Below are 5,478 nucleotides of genomic sequence, written 5' to 3'. Positions count from 1 at the left end.
TTCCTTCAACAAGAAGACGATCTGCAAAGAGATGACAAAGAAAGTGGGGTCAAGGGGGGGCGGGCCCATGATAACAGAAGGAAGGTATAAAAAATATATGGATGCACTTTGCTTTATGACCTCCCGTTCTCTATTTCTCCATTAGTCAACAAGCATAATGTTCTCCTGGTTCTGCTTATTTCACTCTGTTTCAGTTCATGTAGGTCTTTCCAATTCTTTCTGAAATCATCCTGCTCACCATTCCTTAGAGCACAATAGTATTCTATCAACATCCTATGCCACAATTTGTTTAGCCATTCCCCAACCAAGGGACATCCCCTCAGTTTCCAATTCTTTGCCACCACAAAAAGGCAGCTATAATATATATAATATATAATATATATTTTTGTACAAATAGGTCCTTTCCTATTTTTTTTTAAATCTCTCTTTGAGATACAGACCTAGTAGTGGTATTACTGAATCAAAAAGTATGCCTTGTTTTATAGCCCTTTTGCCATAGTTCCAAATTGCCCTCCAGGTAGAAACACAGAAGAAAAACAACTACTTGATCACATGGTTCGATGGGGATATGATTGTGGACACAGACTCTAAGCAATCACCCTAGTGCAAATATTAATAATATAGAAATAGGTCTGGATCAATGACACATGTAAAACCCAGTGGAATTGTGGACTGGCTGTGGGAGGGGGTTGGAGGAGGGGAGGGAAAGAACATGAATCATGAAACCATGGGAAAATATTCTAAATTAATTAATGAAATAAATTTTTCCAAATCAAATTACCCTCCAGAATGGTTGGATCAGTTCACAACTCCACCAGCAATGCATTAGTGTTCCAATTTTGCTGAGCAAGTCATTTAACCCATAACTAGCCCTTACCACTCTTCTGCCTTGGAACTAATATACAGTATTGATTCTAAGATGGAAGGGAAGGGTTAAAAAAAAATAATGGAGGAGAGGATATATATAGATAACAAGCCCTCCACACCTTGGTAGAAGGACCCATGAGTGGTTATAGCCATAGACTGTGGGCCAACCCTTAGGGGATGGAATCCTCTAAACTTTAGCCAGGCTAGTCCAATGCTTTCTACCAACTTGGTAGAACTTGCCCACAGTTGTACAATGCTGGCAACACTTTTGAAAAACCTCAGGTAATCTTTAAGTCAAGATGAAGCATCAGAGAAGAAAACCACAGAATTTAGAGCTCAAAGGGAATATCATTTGACAAGTGAATGTAGAGACGAAGGACCCAAACCAATATGCATGGAATCTTCCAGAATTAACAATAATAGCCAACATTGACAAAAGGATTCCAAGTTTACAAATTGGTCCCGTAACAGACCTGTAAGGTAGCTACTATAGGTTGGTTGGGGGTGGGGAGTGGAAATTGGTCAGAATCTGTGATTTCATCAATTTTGGGAATTTCTGGTATAGAAATTCCCACCACAATACAGACAGGTAACTCACTCCATAGTTCAGGAACACAGGTCCACAGGTCAACAGCTCCAACTCTCCCATTTTGTAGGTGGGAAGATGGAGGTCCATAGAAATGATGTGACCTGCTCAGTGCCACACAGGTGACAATCAGTATTTGAACCCAGCATCTCTGCCTCCAAACCCAGTGCTCCTACATCATCATTCTACCTGGGAACATGGAGAAATTAAGTGACTTGCCCAGGGTCACACAAATGGTGTGTGTACCTGTCAAGGCTCAAATTCAGGTTTTCTAGATTCTAAAGTTAGCAGTCTATTGACCACAGACACAAAGTTCCAGGCCAGGTCTTAGTTCTACTCCACCATGCTGCCTTCTATCTTCACTAGCTGATCTTTACTAAGACAAGGTGGAAGGAGATGGAGGTTAGGTCCCATAAATAATATTCACCCATAAAAGAACAAGGTGTACCAGAAGGGACCACCCCCGTGCCCACAATCAAGCACTTCTTTCTAGTTGGCTTGGCACTGGGTCTGAAAAGCCTCAAATAACAGCACCTACCTCCCAAAGCTGTTGATAGGATCAAATGGAGATAATATTTATAAAGCAGTGGGCAGAAGTTAAAATGTCATGTGAATGCTAGCTATGATCATTAATGGCAAAAGGACTAGACTTGCAGTAGGTAAGAGCTGAATTCTAGATCTCATCTCTGATATCCATTTCTGTGAAGTCAGGCAGATAATTTGCAAAAATGTAGGAGTTATCTATTAAGTCTCAGTGGAAAAGGCTCCCCATGCTGCAATTACTTTAAGAATGGACTTTAAAAGAGAATGCTGGGGCAGTGGGGTAGCCCTGTAGGTAGTGGATAGAGAGCCAGGACTAGAGAAAAGAGATCCAGAGTTCACATCTGGACTCAGACCCATCTTAGCTATGTGACCCTGGGCAAGTCACTTAACCCTAATTGCCTATCCCTTGCTACTTTTTTGTTTAGAATTGATACTTAAATAGCAGGTAAGGGTTTAAAGGGGGGAAGAGAGGGGGAGAGAGAGAGAGAGAGAGAAAAAGAGAGAGAGAGAGAGAGAGAGAGAGAGAGAGAGAGAAAGAGAGAGAGAAAGATTGCCCCAAGCCAGTAGAGCTCCTATAGGGTCTAATAAATGCTTACTGATTGACCAATTGTATTATCTAATAGTTGTTTCAAAAAGCAGCCTCAGGGCTTTCCAGGAATAGTCCAGAGGTCAGTGTACAGTAATAGAAAGGACAGAAAACTTGGGTTCTTGAGTTGGGTTTTTTTGCTCCTGGAAATTTATTTTAAAAACATATACAATGGATTTTTCATACCAGGTAGAGGGGATCATAATGTTTGAATGTGTCTGGATTGAAGAGTCAAACCCCGTGAATTACAGGTGTAGCCCTTGAAAAGACTCCCTAGGTCCTTAACCAGAGAGCAAGAGAATATAAACTCCTTGAGGGCAGGGCCCACTTTGTTTTTCTGTCTTTTTATTCCTTGAGCACTGTGGATTTCTAGCTAAAACGAGTATCGTATTTAAGTGCAGTGTTTTGTGGGCTTTAGAAGTCTTGAAGCTGCCAAGAGAGGGAATATAATAATATAATAAGGAAAGGGGATATCAATGTCCCAAGTGTGACAGTAGCCAGAGTACTTTTCTTTTTTTTTTTTTTTAAACCCTCACCTTCCATCTTGGAATCAATACTCTGTATTGGTTCTAAAGCAGAAGAGTGGTAAGGGCTAGGCAATGGGGGTTAAGTGACTTGCCCAGGGTCACACAGCTAGGAAGGGTCTGAGGCCATATTTGAACCCAGGACCTCCTATCTTTGGGGCTGGCTCTCAATCCACTGAGCCACCCAGCTGACCCCCAGAGTACTTTCTATGAACTCAAACCCAGCTTAATTGCCCAGAATTTTTCAGAAGCTCCCAAGGCTTTAATGAAACTCAACCTACAACAAACACCCTTTTCAGTTTTCCTAGTTCACAGATAAGAGTATAAATGTATGGCTGAGAAGGACCACTGCTGATAAGAAAATTGGTATTAAAAAGGCTAAGCGACTAATATATGGTCAATCACACAGTTAGTATTAGAGGAAGATCTTTTTTAAACCTTTATCTTCTGTCTTAGAATATATACTAAGTATCAGTTCTAAGGCAGAAGAGCACTAAGGACTAGGCAATTGGAGTTAAGTGACTTGCCCACGGTCATACAGCTAGGAAGTGTCTGAGGTCACATTTGAACCTGGTTGACTCCCAACTCCAGGCCCAGATCTCTATCCACTGAGCCACCTAGCTGCCCAGGAGAGGAAGAATTTGAACCAGAGTTTTCCAGACTACAAAGCCCTGTCCCTGGTATTTTGCGGGCTCTCATTTTGTCCTGTGGCTTTGAATTGAGCTGGACCACACTCTTTGTTATTATTTTAGGTCCATATCTAAAATCTGTATTGTTAGAGAGATTCAGCAACTCATTCCTGGTCTCATCATCCCTTGTTTATGTCAGAGGCAGAACCTAAACCCAGATCCTCCTGACTGCACAGCCAGCCTTCTCTGTACTGTGAGCTAGAGATGGTAATAAAATACACAACATTTATAGCGCATTTCTCCTTTGATCCTCACATAACATTAATCAATAGACAAGTATTCATGGACCAGCTCCCTTGCCCTGGAAAGTAAAGAAGTAAGTAAAGTAAAGAAAAAAGAAGAAACAAGCAAAGAGGTAAAGCAAACAAGTAAACAAGAAACAAGTAAACAAGTAAAGTAAAAAGTAAACAAGTAAAGAAAAAAGTAAACAAGTAAAGTAAACAAGTAAAGAAAAAAGTAAAAAAGTAAAAAAAAAAAAGTAAACAAGTAAAGGGGGAAAAAAAGAATTATACACTGAATGAATGAATGAATGAATGTCCAAGGCACCAGTTGCATTTTTGTACCAGTGGATGCAATGGACAGAAATAGAAAAACCACTTTTAAAACGCTAATAGAATGGAAGGGGAGGACTCAAGGCATTAAATGATCCCAGGGTTAGCACCCAACTAGGAATTTTACATCCAATAGAGGGCTGATGGTTCTCCCACCAAGGATTGCATCATTCATTCATCCTGAAGTGAACAAGCAGCCCGTGAGGAGGCTCATCCTGAAATGAACGGGCGGTCGGAGTGCCGGAATCCCCAGATCGGCTCACGAAAGGAGGAAATCGTGAAATCCCAGACTTTGCCCCTCGCGTTCCGGTTGCCCAGAATGAAGGGGCCCGCTTTCCAAGCCGGGTGGACCTGAGGGCAGGAATGCAGTCCAGTATCCTGTAAGAGAAGTACATGCTTCCAAACTTACAGAGTACCGAAGCCCCAGCGAGAATCCTTCCGGCTGCAGACGAGCGAAGGTTCAGTCCGGGCTTGCAGTCACATGCTGGGGATCCGAAGAAGATGACCCCTCTGGGAGAAAGCTGACTTTAATAAAGGCTCATTCCGGATCTGCTGAGCAAGCTCGGGGGATTTTTGCTTATGCCGTCCTAAACTAAAGCCTCCAGGACCTCGCGGTTCGGTAACCTGTTTAGAAGAGCGCCGTAGCCCCGCCTCCGGGAGGGCGTGGCTTCCTCAGCCCCACCCTGCTCCTGCTCCTGCTCCTGTTGGTTGGTGAGGACCAGCCGACCGGGCTGTTCAGCATTCTTTTCCCCAAAGTCAGAAACAGCATGGTTTCTGCCTCCTTTGCCGGGGACTGAACGGGGAGGCTCAGTGACCTTAAGCCGAGTGACGCTCTCGTGGGTTGATGCTGGTGAGAAGAGGAAAAGCTTGGCAGACTGTGCTAGAGTTGGGGAAAGAAATGGCAGGTGGGGGCTTGTCACCTGCGATGGGAGGACGGGTCTCCCATCGGGATTGTTTCATTCACCTTTTTTTTTTTTTTTAAAGATTTTTTTTTAAACCCTTAATTTCTGTGTATTGACTTATAGGTGGAAGAGTGGTAAGGGTAGGCAATGGGGGTCAAGTGACTTGCCCAGGGTCACACAGCTGGGAAGTGTCTGAGGCCAGATTTGAACCCAGGACCTCCTGTCTCTAG

Source organism: Gracilinanus agilis, chromosome 4 (assembly GCF_016433145.1).
Source record: "Gracilinanus agilis isolate LMUSP501 chromosome 4, AgileGrace, whole genome shotgun sequence".
Classification (NCBI taxonomy): Eukaryota; Metazoa; Chordata; class Mammalia; order Didelphimorphia; family Didelphidae; genus Gracilinanus; species Gracilinanus agilis.
The sequence above is the reverse complement of the archived record's forward strand: the minus strand, read 5'-3'. Positions refer to the sequence as shown.